This window comes from Anopheles merus, chromosome 3R (genome assembly GCF_017562075.2).
Source record: "Anopheles merus strain MAF chromosome 3R, AmerM5.1, whole genome shotgun sequence".
Lineage (NCBI taxonomy): Eukaryota > Metazoa > Arthropoda > Insecta > Diptera > Culicidae > Anopheles > Anopheles merus.
In genome coordinates this window covers 20120097-20138255 of record NC_054084.1, presented here as the reverse complement: position 1 = coordinate 20138255, position 18159 = coordinate 20120097, and the positions used below count along the sequence as shown (strand labels likewise).

General features: G+C 42.5%; 1 protein-coding gene across 3 annotated transcripts in view; it reads left to right on the top strand.

The window, feature by feature from the left end:
- The first annotated feature begins 351 nt into the window (after positions 1-351).
- Positions 352-18159, top strand: part of LOC121596877 (protein dimmed-like) — a 49695-nt gene continuing 31887 nt past the window's right edge. For all 3 annotated transcript variants that reach the window (XM_041922221.1, XM_041922219.1, XM_041922220.1), the window contains exon 1: positions 352-2096. The gene's annotated coding sequence lies outside the window, so the exon portion shown is untranslated. The remainder of the gene's footprint in view (positions 2097-18159) is intronic.

Sequence of the window (18159 nt, the reverse complement as noted above, 5' to 3'; positions counted from 1 at the left end):
CTCAAACCGCACCAAAACAACTCTAGCCGCTAGTCTGCAACCGATCGGTGGCTTTGCGTGTGTGTCGAAAAAACAACCCCATTTCCCTACGCACCACGATACCCGATGGAGTCGCCTGGTCGCTCACACAAAGAAAAAACAACCAACATACCGCCGCGCTAAATCCACCGAACGCGCGCGACAAACTGTCCCATGCAGGCCGCCAAAAATACCGCAGTTATTCCCACGCGTTATCCAACCTAACCGGCAGCGGCAGAAGCGCGTTTTGCGGTGACCGCAGCACACACTGACCGTGGTGGGTAGCGTTGAAGCGTTGTAGCCTTAGCCATCTCAGCAGCAGATTTAAAACGTTCAGCAACAGCGGCAGAAGGAGCAAGTATTCTGCCTACCTCAAGTAGGCTACGCACGCTGCAAAACGAGAGTGCAAGTGTACTCTTTCACGCCGCACCAAGTCACCGGGCATCCAAAAGGAATGGAACCACACCACAACTAGCATATCCATCGCGTCTCACATCCCTTCGGTACAGTGTGGTGCAGGACAATCGCACTGCAGCCAAAACTGCCACCAGCATCGCAAATGGGCCGCACTCGCTCTGTCCAACGGTATTTGCGCGACTGACAAGAGCGGGTCACGAAGCGGACACGAAGTTTTGCGAGCCGCCGAAACAGCGAACCCGAACGAACCACTTGTTGGCAAAAAGCAACAAGTTCGGTTACAGTTGGTGACCGCGCGCACCCCATCCCTGTGGCCGTTCGGTCTCCTGTTCGTGGTTTTTCATTGACGCGCACTGTATCTTGAGGGACGAGAAGGGTGGATGGAAAGGAAGTACAGTGATACAAACTCTCCAAAGCAGAGAATGGCTTGCGTGTGGGGGAAGGAAAACGGTACCGAAGCGGCACCGACAACAGTCGAGAACCTGTTGCGACCGAAACATAGAATCTCCTCTGCACCTCCCGAAGCCTTCGTTCGGGTTTTGTTGTTGGCGTGTTTTTCCATTTCCCGCTTGGTGCTGCCTGATAAGAAGTGTTGGTGAGCGGGGTGGAAAATAGAACCAGAAAGGGAGGTGCGGGAGGGAAAAAACAAGCGACACACGGGACGGCTACGTGTTGCTTCTGTGTTGCGGCCCGCGTTCGGTTCAGTACGCGTCCAACAGTGGCCTGTTGCACATCGCCAATCAATAGTCCAGGTTGAACGTCCCCCGTGGATGTGGGTGCCAGAGGTGATTTGTGTGTGCGTTAGTGGCGCATCGGACCAATGATCTGTCGATGATCGAATTGGGTGATTGAAGTGGACATTGTGAGTAGAAACGAAGAAGAATAATACAATGTGCGAAGCGTGCAGTTGTTAGTCACAGCAGGCGAACATCCTACCTGTTGCTTGTAAGCTACTCTGCCAAGAAACGTCCCAAAAGATTAATCAGCACAGTCGGTGTCGTGTAGTGCCAGAGTACCAACAATTACCCAGTGACAACTAGATCGAGGAGGGAGCAAAAGTTTCCCAGTGCTCTTGCGGAAAGACTTTTAGAAGTGATTCTTTGCAGGAACCTTACCCAGAGAGTGTTGTGCTTACCTTCTGTGGCATACTACACGCCCAATTAGAGGACTGTATAGAACTTTGACACTGCTGCCGTGTGATTCGATGCCAATTAGAACGTGCTCCAAGTAGTGTGTGTGTGTGTGTGCTTGTACGCATCTTGGCACCATTCTTGGCAGCATACTTCCAACTTCCTGCTACCGTGATTGTGTACCCGTGCTCTAGTGTCAAAGGTGATATTCACTTTACCCAAGCCCTGAGCACTCACCAACTATTCCGACAAGTCTCGGTGCAGGTGCAGGTGTGTGTATGTGTGAAGGTGCGTGCGTTTAGTGAAGTGGCAGCGAGAGTTTTCCATTAATAAATTAAACTGCTAATTAGATAATTCTCTCCGGCTTGAGACGGCAGTGACAGGGCGGCAGTGGTAGCACCGCTTGTGCTACGATCCCGCTGAAACGGAGACATCCTGGCCAACTAGTAGCAGCAGTAGGAGCAGTAGCAGCACCACGGAAGATGCTACCCTTGTACCACTAAAGTCCAGACCTTGCGGTGAAGTGAAAAGGTAGGAAAATGGGAATTTATCTTGGCCCTATTTTGCTGTGCGTTTTGCTTTTTTCTTCTTCCCCTATTTTTGTCTCCTTTTCCGCTGCAGTAGTGCAGCTGGTGTCGCGACCAAATAATGGGTGGCATTATAGTTTATAGTGTACCACTTTCGGTCGTTCCCGTTCGGAGCGAGGGCTGCCAAGCCCTTACTACCAGCGGAGCGAGCAAATATCTTAACACCAGGTGACATAAGAACCTCTTATTCGCTTAACCTACCGGTACGCCGGTTCGCACGGTACAGCTTAGTTTATGGTTCACCTTCACGTTTGCTCTTGCAGTCCGGGAGGGCAAGGTATCTTTATATTCGGGACGATCGCAAGATGCACCCGATGTATCGAGGGGGGGCGAGTGAGAACGGAGCATGGGCTGAGGAGAATGCAATTTCCCTGAAAGCAATTTACTTTGACCAGAACTTTCCGATAAACGACCCCTCGGGAGCAGCCTCCCGTTGTTTGTTTGCACGGGGAAGAAAGCTCACGACCCGCACGATCCAACCTATCCAACAGGTCCAGGGTGGCTGCCTTATCGCGAGATTTCGAACCAATCTGCTTCATCGTCGCTCGCTCAAGACGCTAAACCGGATAGGGCAGGTGGGTTGCTGCGATGGTTTTAATTCGGTTTTTTTTGCTGCACGCGTTTTTGCTACGTGCTGCTGCAAGTATAGGGGCAAGAAAATTCAACTCCATTCCTGCAAAGCAGCACCCCTTGTTTGGCGGCTGCTGCACGTGATGTCTTGTGCTTCAGAACTTGCCCTTGCCCCTTGTCTCCCTTCCGTTCGCCGTCAAAGGCAAAGGTGTCTGCGTATAAATAATAATTAATTCGCCACATTATGCAACGCTCAAGTCGGCGCGAGTTTCGCTGCTTTTGTTCGGTTTTGAGCGGTGCACTGTCGGATTCTGAAGTTTCGGCATCCGGTGGAGATGAATTGTATTTCATGGCGAACGGAGAACGGGGAGTAGATTTCATTCTCAATCGGTAGATTGCGAAATTTATCCATCCATCAGAAATGGGCTACGTGCTTCGGGTCGGAATGCTGCACGCCAACTGCTGGCATAAAGAAAGTGAGCGGTTTGCATTGGTGTTTTTGCTTAAAGATTACTATGCGGATCGATGCGGACAGTATAAATTGAATTGACTAATTGAGAACGTGCTGAAAAGGGTGAGCATAAGGAGATGAGTTCGGCTGATGTTTAATTTTATATCGAATACAGGAAATGTTCAACATTTTTAATTTACGTTTTATAATGTGTCGTTGTTTGTATTTTTTTTTTAAATCATTCTTCCATGATTGAACTGAATATAGACACTCGAAGTAGATTTTTTTCGTAATGGTTAGAGTCCGCGGGAAATTAAAATAACCTTACATAATTTAGATTTTTTAAACGCCTAAAAATATGCAATGATGTATGTTTTTATTCATATTTACCTTTTTTGGGGGTTCTTTAATGAAAAAAATATACACATTTATGTATTTGAAAATGTACTAATACATACACTTATACATACATTCAACAACTACATGAAACAATATAATTTAACAAAATGTAGAGGAGTAAAAATATCAGTTGAAAAGTACAAAAAAAAACTCTAAAACTATCCAGTTTTGCCTTAATTCTACCTTTTTTGTGCCATTAATCAATTATCATTTTTGTATGCATATTTCACAGTATTTTAAAAATGTAGTCATGCGTTGAATCTGTGGAACTGAAATTGTAATATTTTCTAGATATATTTCATTATCGGTAATTTCAATATATTTATGGGCGAAATAGTAGTGTTTAATATTATCAAATATTTTGTAAATGAAATTATAAAACGTTCGATTTACAATTATTTTAAAGCGTTTGAGACACATAACCGTAAACGTAAAAACCTCAAAAACCATTCAATAATTATATGGAAAACATTACAATAACGAAACATTTACCACATCACGCATCCAATTTTCAGTTATTTCCATTTCAATTCGACTAAAACTCAACTCTGCTCTCTACTGATTAAGACATATCTTGGCAGAATGATAAATATCGTCGCCTTTCCAAGCGTCGTCAAGTGTGTTTCTGAAATTAATTTTCTTCCCATTAGCTGAGAACGCCAAATAATTGCATACGGTCGGCACCCCCGCGGAAAGGGTGGGTCGAGTTTTGCGACGATTGTGACCCATCATTAGCATCATCCTATAATTAGTATTCTTAGGCATCGCCAACCCATCCACCCACTCCTGACTATGGTGGTGGTCTTGCTTTTTTTCGTGTGCAAAACCGTGGATCATCGTCAGTTTACCGAGCTTCGGTCCACCGTTCTTCAAGTCATCGTCTTTCCCAATTTAGCTATTTTTTGTCTTTCACTTCCAGCCTTGCCGGCTTTTTCCCAGCGTGGCGTAGAATATCCATTCCGATGTGTGTTTCGGGTTCGAAGTGTTCTCAAACGGTAGAGCACTGTTCAAACGACTACCAAGCCACACGCACGCACACACAGACTCCTGCCAGGTGGCAAAGGACATGAAACAGTATCTGCGGTTTGGCCGAACCTTTGCCGAGCGACGCAACCATTCATTTGTTATTCTGTCAGAACGGGAAAAGTTAATTAAGTGCGGGCTGTGCCGGGCTGAGCTTTACGGGCAAAAAGACAGTGTCCCACGGTGTCTCGTGTTTATCGTACCTCTTGGCTGCTGGTTTATCGTTTCGCTTCGTTCTCGTGCCGCGTGTTCTCATTAGCATTTTTGGCGACTGGCGAGTAAATGAGCGGCAAAAGCAGCAAACATAAAAGAGTACGATGAGAAGTGTGTATTGTTACACCCGCAAAAAGACAGTGGTAAAATAATTCATTAAGATCGAATTAAACATTTACGAGGCGTCGATCGAAATAACACACTTCGGGCAGCAAACCTTTAGCAGCTTACAACCGAACAGAAAAGCAAACGTCATCCATCACATTCCTTCTGGAGATGCGTCATGCTTTGTGTGTGTGTGTGTGTGTGTGTGTGTGTGGATCATATGAGATCTATTTAAGATGTGACACTAACGTAATTGAGAGCAAAATTGGGATCAATTTGTTATTCATAAGATTATTAGCTGACTAAGCACATTTAGATACAAACAATTTTTAAATGTTGTGTTTTTTGTGTTTTGTGTTGTGTTTTGTGTGAATACATGTTTATTATTACAATTAGACTATTATATTGTGAAATATTGGAATTTTAACTGAACAATTAATGCCACTAATGAGCAAGATGTGGGATAATGAGCAGAAATAAATAATTTTTTAATTGAAACATGAATAAACAAAAATTAAGTAGTTTACTGAATCGTAAAATGGAAGACATTTAGCACAGGTACATCAAATATCAAATTACTGCAACAGAATGCCTATTTGAATTTCTTTATAGAGACCTTGGGCCAGTACGTTTTTTTTTTAAATATGAAGTACGGCTTACGGCCTCCTGTTTTTTTGTTTTATAGAGATAGTTTTGTTTTTATAGAGACCTTGAGCCAACATGTTTTTTTTTATTAAAAATTATTCAGTACGGCTTACGGTCTCCTGATTTAAAAAAAAAATAAAAGGAATACGCCTAAATATAGATTATTTTTTCGAAAGTAAACGCCCGAAAGTATACAATGAGATCCTTTTCTAGCGCAGATAAGCATTGTTTGCTTTAAAATACATTCCTTTAAGAATGTATAAAATGAACAAAAATATTAAATTTTACATTTTTCTTACAAGTGTGTTGCATAAAACCTTGTACGTACGTTTCTCTTTTCTAACCCTTTTTTCTAATTGCTTTGACAATGGCAACTGTGTACAACTTAATGTGGGAGTTAAATGTGTTACTTATATATAATGATATGTTGAGCTTTTGTGATCTGCTCTTGCATTTTCTTGATCCAAAAATAATTTCTTGGAAAAAAATCAAATCCAATGCAAATATCAGTTTTCCTTTAACAATCTACGATACTAACATCGTTTCTACCTTCCTGTTTTATATTTTCCAAAAGCAAACAGTCAGACAGTCCGACTGCACTGAACACAAATGTTGTGTTTGTCGTTTTTTTTTTTATTCATTCTAGTTTTATATTTCCTCCTATTTTTGTCCTCCCTCAATCACACACTCCACTTCGGTAAAACACTCCCGCTCGACCGAAAAGTGTAAAATAAAGCAGCACAAATGGGTGGAAATAAAATAGAGCTAGAGCGAAAAACTTTTGCCCATCAGGAAAACCTCTCAAACGCAGACCGGGCTCGCGAACGAGCGAGCTGGCCGCAACGATGGAAATGGTTCTTCAAGTGAAACTTTTTGCCCAAGTAGTAAAAAATGATGCGAACCTGCAGAAGTCGTAAGGCATGGGGAGAGACAGCAAGGCGCAAGAATAACATAATGTACAGGAGTAGCTACACTTTTGTGATCTTCCGTCGATGGACAGGAGACATACTACGCGCGATGCGAGGTTTTGTTTTTCGAGAGGGATAAAGTGAAGAAACGGCCTCAAGTTGACAGAAAAGACACCACGGCCACCTATATGAAACTGGTACATCCGCTGCCTTAGTCCGATGCGCCGGAGCTTGTGGAGCCCCCTATTCCGTCCCTTCCAGCCCAGTGACCTATGGTGTAGACATTTGCTCTAGCGTCTTCATTGCTCTACATACAATCAAAGCGAAATCCGGTGGCCATTCTAAACCACCGGAGACGAAAGCACAAGAAGCGGTGATAAAGCTAGAAGCGGTGCCCGGTGCCCAGAAGAAAGAGGAATAAGATAAATTGAGTCATATTTTCAAATTTGTATCATTACTCCATCAACGGTACGGCACGAGCACGGAAGGCATTCTGTGCATGTAGCCAGAAGGTTCAAAAGTGTACAAGACGACGACCTCCTTCCTCTGCTTTCGGAAGGTCATAGTACGCCCGCTATGTTGCGCATACGTTCACATTTGCGTTAAAGTCTGGCCCTCGTTTCCACACCCAACCACGACGAGCCACACGCATTTTCTCACTTGCCTCGGACACGGCGACTGTGAGACAGTGCGGGGAGTAGGGTGCGCCTGATTGAGTGAGACCATTGTGAGCGTCCTTCCGCGTGTGACGCCTGCAAGGGACACATTCAGCAGAACACGCTAAGGAGACATTCTGACAAAAGATACGCGCGCAGATGATTATGGTGATGGCGATGATGATGATGATGATGATGGTGCAGTATCAGAAGCTATGTACTGATGGAGTTAACACGTTTAGCAAGCTGATATCCGTGCTGGCACTTTGAAACGGCTAGACTGCAGGGTAGGGTGTGTGGGTTTGTGTTAAGAATTTTTCCTTCCGTGCCAGGACTGCAAGTAGAGGACTGCAAGGTTGGGTCCAATGTAAGCCGACCGGGGGGTGCGGATGTTTTTGGAATTTACGTTATCCCGTTGATAGGTTATCATTTTGTCGCTTTTCAACAGTCGACAAAAGGAGCCGATGAATATAGGAAGGATGTTCTAACGAAATGCTATATGATTTATCGAGCACACTTCTGGGATGCGAAATTCTTGTAGGAAGGCTAGCCGGAATTTACTTACAAGCTCATATGCTTGATGTCTAGACGGATGGACATTTTTGAATATTTTTCAACGGTATGTTTTTATATATTATTTACCAAGAAAACATATTATTGCATAGCTTCTGACAAGTTGCAGTTGATTGTATCTCAGAGAACTATAGCAGTTATTTTGGATAAGTTTTAACGTCTTTCGAAAATGTGCCTTTCAGTTAAATCAGTTTTAATTAAATCCTAAATCTTTGTTTCGTCTATTATTAGACAATAAAGCTTTCCCTTTTTATTGCATACTTTTAGGCGTTTTCCATAGCTCGACATGTAATGATAAAATCAGTAAAAGTTGTCCCTTTGTTTGAATTACAGTGGTTTTTACATATTTTAATTTTTCCTAACTGTGCCTAAATCCAATCAGAAAAAAAACATCTATAAAAGTTTATATTTTATTGTTAAGTACATTTTTAAAAACCAGCAGAGTACGATGAAAAAAATCAAAGACGAAATTACATGCGAATGCCGAGCAAGTTTCGAAGAATTTGTGAACTTCACGACAGTTAAATGCGGCTGCTTCTGCTATTTATATACTCGATTAGTCTCTTGTTCCGTTTCAAATAACACTTCCCACTCCGGCCAGAGATTACGAATGTCAACAAATTCCACCCCCTCCTGTCTTCTACTGTCTTCCTCCGAGCGCATACGGCGGCATCGATCATCGAAATTCCTCTGTACCCCAAACTACGCAGGAAATATCAAATCATGTTGATACAATTTTCATAAAGCATACATCACATATACACAGCACGCTTGCTTCCATGCCATCCGAGGGCACTCTCGGCTAGGATACGTCAGCGCGGCGGACGAACTGTCGATTTCGGGCATGTAGCAAGCAGCGATGCAGAAAAGATGACGAGGAAATGTTGTCGTTGACATTTTTGCGTGCCGTTCCTAGAATCTCGGTCGCTATCTGTCGGTGACCCTTCCTCGGGCGTGGAGAAATCTCTTTACGTATGAGTTTTTGGGAGTGGTGGGATACTGATGAACTCATAGAACGGGTGAGACTTTCATCGCGCATCGTTCGCCTTGCTGGCTGGCTTGACTGTAGCCACACTGTCAGTCAGTCAGCCGACCTGACAGGCCTTACACGGCAAATATTTAGCGTCTGACGAGTGCGTGTAAGACGAATTGATTTGTCGCCCCCATAACATGACGATACAGGGCGAAGAAATTGCCTCCAGCGTGCAATTGCAAACGTATATGAAACGATGTATCGACAGGTGGTTGCGTGTTACAGAGGTTAAGGCACTCTCACCGCTTTCTTGTGTGCTACACACTCAGAATGCGTTCAGCCACTTGCCTTCACTGTTTCCATACACACATGTGAACCATATTTGGTTGTTTTCTTCCTATCTCGAGCAAAACGGATCGATACAACCGGTCGATTAAGGGATATTCATCTCATCCAACACCACTTTGGGGCGGTATCTTTGGTCGGCCGGTTTCGTTCTTTTTCTTCAAGACACTTCGTTCGATACACACACACACGCACACGTTTTACGATGTCTTAGCACCACCGCAAGTGACGCCTCATGATGCGGTAATTGATTTATGCCGAATCAGGGCACGTTACGTTCTCGACTGTGGGCTGTGATGTGACTGCTTTTCTTGAAAAGCAAAAAAAAAAAGTTCGACGATCGAAGAACGCAGAAAGAAATGGAGAGAAGTGTTTCCAATGTGGTGGTGAGGGGGAGGTTATTTTCCTCGGCAGGGATTTTCGTATCGATGCGTGCGGAAATGTGTCGAGTCATGAGCTCCGGGCGCTGGGTGCTGGTGCGTACCATGATATGTTTCATGCTCGTCAAACGTTGGCACTTTATACGTCTTTGGGGGAAGGATGTTGGCCCTTCTTCCCTTTAGATTATTTTTTTTGTTCTTGTTAACCCGTAAGTGGATAACCACAAATGGCAAGACAGAAACATGAGATGGCCTTCTGATCTGTGTGCTACGTTTACTTGAAGGTGGGGATCTTTTGGGGAAGATTTAAAGGATGAGTTTGGTGAACAACCTTTAAAGTTTTTTTTTTCTTTTTTTTTTTTAAAGATATAGTAGATCAATTCCATGAAAAATAATAAAACATCAACTCGCTGGCTTTTCTCGATGCTGGTTGTTAAAAAAAGCGTGACCATACTGCCCAATTGCTTTAAACGGCCCTCGCTTTTCTTACTTGCCATAATCAATAATGCTAGCAGCAGATAAAATTTGTTTGCTTATTTTTCGTTTCTTTTATTCTTTTTAAATGTTATCGATTTAACATCCAGGGCAATCTTCAAAGGAGCTTAACGTGCAATTTAAAAACAGAATTTGCAATGCCTGCTTCGATTACAATACTAAAAACTGTCCAAAGGACTTTTAAAAGCTTTCTTTTAAACCAAAAAAGCTTTTAAATGTTTATTTTAAATTAGTGCATCAAACATGCATTCTTCAATTCATACTTATACTTCTTCTTTCACAGATAGTTATTTCCAACTCCTAGCACACAAATATATCATGTATAGCCCGATGGTAAACATATTTCGTCCATATGCAGATGCATCCTGATTAATCTACCCTGAACCACTCGTCAGCAATCGAACCGTTCAATCGGCAATAGTATTTTTGGAATCAATCTCAACCACACAAAAGAAAGGTCCAAGGTTCGTTAGCTCACCCACCCAATCCACCCAATATAGTTGCATATTGCACCGGCAACCGGCTGATTCGCTGAGCACTCAAAACCTGTTGCATGCACGACGATTGCTTCCTCAAAAAAACCTTTTCAACCACACGGCATGATTCAGTCGGAACTTGTTGCATCGTTCTCGGATCCTTCATTTGAGCTTGAGCCCACCCAACCCTTCCGAACCAACAGTTCTCTTTAGAAAGCGTGCACACGCGTGTGTCTGTGCCAGAGTTATGAAATCTTTACCGAACCATGAACTACCGCACCGAGGTTGAGAACAGGTTGTTGTAGCACGATGCTTCTACCGCCGTGCAAAGGATGGAAACAATTTTATTCCAAGCCCCGAAATGTTCACCTTCTCCCTGACACGTGGCACCGCTGGTACCTTAGTCCTGTGCGATTGTTATCCTCCCGCCGTTCAAGAACCCTAATTTGGGCCAACGGTTCAGTTGGCGTGAAATGATTTATTCTTTCGGCCAGAATGAAGTGAAACCGGGGCCAATTCTTTTGCTACGTCCCGGTCGCCTAGCCAAGCTGGATGAGTGTGTGTGTGTGTGTGTGTGTGTGTGTGTGTGTGTGTGTGTGTGTGTGTGTGTGTGTGTGTGTGTGTGTGTGTGTGTGTGTGTGTGTGTGTGTGTGTGTGTGTGTGTGTGTGTGTGTGTGTGTGTGGTGTGTGTGTGTGTGTGTGTGTGTGTGTGTGTGTGTGTGTGTGTGTGTGTGTGTGGTGTGTGTGTGTGTGTGTGTGTGTGTGTGTGTGTGTGTGTGTGTGTGTGTGTGTGTGTGTTTGTTTTGCTTCCATCTGTGGTTCTCGAGCCATCGATGAACAAGGGTGCAGGAGGACGAGTGGCTGCCAAAAGGATCCCATTTCATTATCCACCGGTCTTCTCTTTTTTTACGAGGAAAAGCTAAGGATTTGGGATTGTTTTCCAAACCATCCTTCCAGTCCCTGGGAAAGGAAAAGGTTACGACCTGCGTTACGTGAAAAGCGGTGCACCCTCTACCTCCAAGCGTGAGCGATGAGCGGGTTGAATTTCGTTCCGTTTCTTCTCTTCCACACGGCGAAAGATTGCCCTTTTTGCGGGGCGAGAAGGTAACATAGCTTCATCAGAATCTCCTTCAGCATCGTTTTGCTAGCAACCGACCGTTTTCGGCTGGTAGACTAGATGGTAGACAGGGCTGCCCCTGCGTACGAGGCTGTGGTGCAGGTTTGACAGGTGTATAATTAACACCTTTTCGAGTGCGTTTGGCTCTCGAGCTCTATATTTATGTTTCTCGCCCTTTGTGTAAGTGTATCTTCACCCTGTGGAGGGGCCATTCAAGTTCCAGTGCGTACGTGTGGGTGAGTGCGTGGGTGAATGAGGGATTTATGCAAACTTACAAACCTATTGCCAACAATGGTTGTTGACTTTGCCTCAATGTACCATTTTACCGTTCCTCACATACACACACATTCCAACGGCGGAATAGGAGCAGAGCATTGCGTTTAGCAATGAGTTTGAGCGCTGTGCCGGTAATTGCAGTCGTGCTTTGAAGTCACACCGGAAGCAATGATTGTCCGCACGTTGTAATCGAGCTGGTAGCCCGGTTTGTAGTGGAAGTAAATTTTACTGGGAAATGGGCACTGTGTCTTGCTCTTGTACGTTGGTTTTGCAATATCAATTACCTTCAAGAAATGTTGAATAGAAAACATTTTCTTTTATTAAGCAAGTTTCAAGTTATGGTTAAAGTATAGGAAAAAAAGATGAATGATATTTTGGTATGTCTGTGATCATACTCTCCTTCCTTTCTTATGGATCTAATGATCTCTGTGATGGTATATAGTCTTATTGGGTTAAACAATGCCATTGGACGATTTTACGTGAAGACGGTAGATCGGATAAAAATCGACCCACGTCTGATCTTTATAGCAGCCCATACCTCACTGTATGCTTCATTATGTTCTTGGTGTATAAAATATAATGTAATATTTTTTTAAAGAATGAATCCCATAAATTTAATAGACTAGGAAGGTGGTCGAAGCTGCTTGGTTAGTTCGTTTAATGTAGACGTACGCTAGTGGCCTTGTAGGGGCCAAATAACAAGTTTGCGGAAAAAGCTTGACAAGGAATCGGGGGTAAACACGTTCACAGAGCTCACTAGTTTCATCTTCTTCTTCTTTTTTGGCACAACAACCACTGTCGGTCACAAGGTCTGTCTGTAACCACTAGTGATGTGAGCTTGGCTTTCAGTGACTTATTGTTACCATAGCAGGATAGTTAGTCCTACGTATGGGGGCACGGTCTATTCGGGACTTCAATCCATGACGGGCATGTTGTTATGTCGTACGAGTTGACGACTGTACCACCAGACCGACCCAACTAGTTTCATCTAAAACTTAAAAACACTCGTTTGCGTGTTTGCCAGTGTTTGCAAAATACTTCCAAGCTCGATATGTAGGATAAACATACCTATAGTGGTGGTGCGTACCGTACGACGAATTAAAAATAATTAAGTTATTTATGTAAGTGTGAAATGTTATCCGGTCTTTCAGGAATGGTTTAAAAGTGAAAGTGGGCCATTCCGTTACCTACAGACCAAAATATCTATTATTTTGTGAAAGTTATCAACATTTTTTTCCAAAATCCTTAGGATTTTATAAAATAAAACTCATATTTTTGTTAACGTTCTAAATGACCACATAACTACGTAATCGTTTGTTTTTTACATAACTGTTATGAAATGTTATTGTTTTACTAAAATTCATTGCCTTTTGACCATATTTACATACATTGTTAAGTGTTTTTTACCATAGTGCCATTATAGGTATACAAAATAGGCATGTTACTGGTTATGGTTATGGTTATAACTGGGTATGGTTATGAAATCAATAAAAACAGGTCATTTTACAACAACAGAAATAAGTTTTCTGTTATTAATTTACTAAACAAAGTCCAAAATATAGCTTATCAGAATGAGTAAAAATTCGACTTAAAATCAAGTACTTTTAGTCAATATTTTCATAAATCAAATTTATACATTTTTTTACGATCAAATTCCACAATAAATTCATATTATGGCAGTAATCCTTGCTTTTCAAACGATAACAGCTTCAAACTTCCATTGATATGATACACAGTTATTGAGGTAACTTTGTTTACCACCACCAAAGGAACACAATACGACGACTATAGGAACCATACCACCATTATAGGTCCAACGAAGCAGTTACAAAAATATGTATTTTTTTCGTAAAATTTGATGTGTTTCAGCTTAAAAATGGTTGTAATTGCGAAGATAAAACAATTGCTTTAATTCCAATTGCTATGTGTTAAAATATTTATAAATTTTCCTTTCGGACACTTTAAATCCATTACCACACATCTGAACCACTTCAAATTGCACCAGTATTGGTTCATTTACCCTGCAACATGTTGACGCTGTACTTTAGAATCAATGCCAAGCTTAAGTTTTAACTACGATTTAAGTGCCGATGGTACACTATTCAAAGCAGAATTGAGCTGGAGGTGCGCATGTTGTCAATCCAGGCTGCATGGAAATTAAGTCGATCTTGTAAAGATCTAACCATCTTATCTTATCATCATTATCTTAAGAGTTGATTATAATCGTTGCTGATATTTTCTAACAGAATAGCTATAGCCCAGGTGTGCGCATACTTGCATAGAGTCTGCATTTTCTAATAGGTAATTATCATACCAGCCTGTCAGGCCATTTTTCTTATAAATTAGGCTAAAATAAGGTTGGCTCATCCTTTGCCCTAGCCGTTGGCAACTCGTATAAAATCAACATAATGAGTTACGCCGAAACTCATTCATGTTAACACAAATACACTAAATTAACTATTCAGGACGCATGAAAGCATTTCAAGAGTATCTGAAGATAACCTAGCCAAAACAAAATACTACAATGAGTTACCATTTAAGTAGTCGTCTAGTGCAACACCAAAACAGTTTCAAAGTTTGTCTATAAAATAATGCTAGGAATGATTCCCATCATCATTAGCTCTCCATTATCAATGTTTTTTTTTTCTATCGACAAGTCTTTTGATCAAGAAAACCAGTCACCACAGATCACCTCCAGCCGTGCCAGCCATTCCCAGCAAAACGGTTCGCAGAATATGAACCAGCTTCTAGCGCAGCGCGTATGATTTCAACCCATTTTTCACTCTCCCTCGCCCATCATAACCAACACGGGCCACTAATGTGCCCGGCTGAAGTGAAGTGAAGTGTTTCATCCTTCCACGCCACGGGGACGTTCTGCTTCCGTTCTCGGTGTCTTGGCCCGGAGCTGGATGTCTTGACAATATGTCTTTTCCCTTTTCCCCGCTCTTCCATTATTGTACGATGTCAGTCAGTCTTTCAAGAATTACCCGGCGTGTGACAATGGACGCCCCCCCCCCCCGTCAGTGCGCTCCCATTGCGTCCTTACGCGTCCTACGTGCCTACGACTCCCACAAGCGTCCCAGGTCGCTGATGCCTGCAACTGAAACGATAATCAAATAATAATAAAAATAATAACATATTTTCCAATCCATTTACAGCTCATTCGCTGTCGGGTTCTCCTCTCTCTCCCTCTCTCTGGGGGCCACCCCTCCCTTCGGTGCCCGTATCGGTTCTCATCTTGAGCCCGTCCTACTCTAAACTGTCAATACCGCTCTCGGCAAGATTCTTCTCGTCCCGGGGGCGGGTGGTTTTCTTGCTGGTTGGTTGTTTTTCTTCGTTCCGCACTGAAACCAAGGGAGCTAAGGCGTGCGTGGGCAGCCCACGATATGCTTCCTTTTATGGCGTGTCCTTAGAGCAATGTGTGTGTGTGTGTTTTTTTTTTCCTCCTTCTTACTCTTCTTCCTTCCACGTGCCGTTTCCGTTCTACGATCTTGGTCGAAGGCATTTTTCCGACGCGTTCATTCTTCCACACGTTCAATTCGAAATCTTCGACCACCGGAACGAAGCCGATTTTTCCAGCATCCCGCATCCCGATGCCGATAATCTGCGCTCGCGATGGGAAAGAATATCATCGCATTTCGTGCTGCGCCACCCGCTGATTCGGAAGGAACCGGGCACGACGGCTTAAAAGGCGGCTGTAACGGATACACGTACACACACACTCAGTGACATTTTACCGTGAAGTGTAATGGATTTTGTCACCAGCTGAATTCCTTGGCCAATCAACAGCCTCGTTTAGCTTCATAGCAACAACAGAAAAAGAAGAAAAAAACTGAGAAGAAAGAAAAGCTACCAACCGGAGTAAAAAGAAAAGAAGGTTGCTTATTATCGGGTGGCACACGAGTGGCCTGAAAATAGCGGAAAAGGCGCACAAGAAGTCAAGATCATACTGGTGGTGGTGGGAAAGTATCGAGATAATGTCCGCCTTCACTTCCCTTTCTCATGCCACCAAATGTGTTGAGGATTATATCAGGGGGAACTGGTGTGGAGGGTGACGAAAAGATTCTTTGGAATTGGGTGGCTTTCCACCGAAACGGCTACAAATTGGCTGAAAATCATTTTAAATTACGTTTTATCAGTAGCGCAGCTAAAGTGGTACTAGATTTATTTGAGCACCTTAGAGGCAGCACTCTCTTTCTCTCTCTCTCTCCTTCTCTCTGCTCTATTGTGGGTTATTGGACAAAGATTTCCAGGTTTTGCGAGGGACAAAATTAAACGTTAAATTTAGTGTTTCTTTTGATGCGGAAAGTCACTTACTTTGGTCCTCGTGAGAGGCATTTCATTAGGTGCTTTGTACTTTGTTCCTATTGCTTTTTGATTGATAGAAATGAGTTCATTATATTTTTTTCTATATTAAACTCATTTGTTGTATAAGTTCATTTTTACGTTCGAAGATTTTCATTTTTTCTGATTTTATGTTATATTGTTTTTTTTTTATGTTTCGTGATAATACAGTTTAAATCATGATATTTATTTGTAGAAGTTATTTTACTTGGTTTCGCAAGCGTAGCAAAGTTGAACGCAACTGCAGCATTTGACAGGACAAGTGCAGCAGTTGTTGTCGGAACGTCATCACGCCTAACACAACCTTCGCACTTGATATCGCAAGCGCGGTACACAATATCACAAAGGGTTTTGCGACTGGAAGTAATCAGTTAACGATCCCCTATAAACGTTTGCAAAGTAATGCACACACTCACACGAACATTGAAAACACAGAGTTATGTAAAGTGTTTGTCCCTTATAATTGTGAATTTACGTGAAAAAGTACTTTGGAATTTTGCTCTTTTGCAAGATTTCCAAAAAACTTTAACCATATTTTCAAGCTGACATTTGGCCTGAATACGTTTAAACACAAGTAGCTGAATACTTGCTTGAATCCACAATACTGAAATTGTGATCTTGTGTACCGCGTTTGTGATATCAAGTGCAAAGGTTGACTTAAACATAATGACGATCTGAATACAACTGATGCGATTGTCCTGTCAAATGCATACCCTTCCCACAACTTCTACAGTTCTCTTTATTTGCATTTGCATTAGTATTGTTATTGCATTATTTACCCTCTCCCAACTTCAACAGTTTGTAAAGTTTTATTAAGAAATTTGCTTGCTCAACAATTCTACTTTTAAAGCGATTTTACTAAACTACTTTCACTTACCCACTCTTCCTCTTTTTTCGCTTTACAAATCCATCTCAAAAGATCCCACATGCAGTTGGTTTTTATTTTGCCACAAAGCCGGGTACCGTGTACGTCCCACACAATCGGATTGCGCTTCGTTGTGGCATCCTAAGTATTCTTAATTCGCCCATTATGTTCTAGCAGGATTCCTTACAAGCTTGCGACCACGCTCGTGCTGTGCCTGTGCTGTTGTTGTGAGTGGCGTCAAACACACGTAAACACACACAGTGGAAACGCAGGCTAGACACAGGACATACACACACATTCTTTGACGTGATTGCGATTTTGCCTTGAGAGTTGCCTTCTACATACACCGGATCTTTACTCATACTTTGAATAGCATCCATTTTTGTCCCTTATGCTACGGGAGGATAAAAGCTATAATAACCCTTGAATTGGTAGTGCCTAGAAAGGTACATTTGTTTTATAATTCGTTAGAATATATTTGTGAGAAATTTAAGTTTTTTTTTTCTTGTAGCAATATCAACAGACAAAACAATGAAGCTTTAATTCTCACAACATATTCGATTTTGCTAGTCACTCAAGGGTTAAATATTTTTCCTTCAGATGAAGTGAAAAACGATTACGATTCGTCCTTGCACAAAGCATCCCTTGGAACAATTATGGGGGATTTTCGTTCCACTTTCGATCGTTCTTCTTTTGCCATCGCAATTGGCAGACAAGCACAGAAAGGGCAGATCGATGCCAGAACTTCATCATCATTGGCCACCTGTTGCATGCGTCTGCCGGGACTGGGGTGGCAGATCCAATCGTCGACCCTCGCCGTTTGGGGAGCGTGTATTAAGCACTCGGTTCAGGTTCGCGGGGGTTGCCGTCTAGCAGCTGAGCTTACATCGCGTGGCAATTGGAGAAGAAGAAAAAAAACTCAACAAGTAGTTGTCCGCTACCAGTTTTTGTTTGTGTCTGGGTTTTTATTTTCTTTTTTTTTTCGTTAGAAGCTTGACTAGAACAAGAGGTAGAGGAACGAAATCCACAGTCAATGTAAGTGGATCAGCTGCACCAATGCGCTTTAGATGGTGATTGGTTGCTGCTATGCGAGGAAAAATTGAAAACAAAGTGCTTTGGCTGAAGGTTTGTGTGGATTTGTTGATCTTCATTCGTTTTTGAAACGAAGAAAATTGTTGTGGCTGCGAGAAATT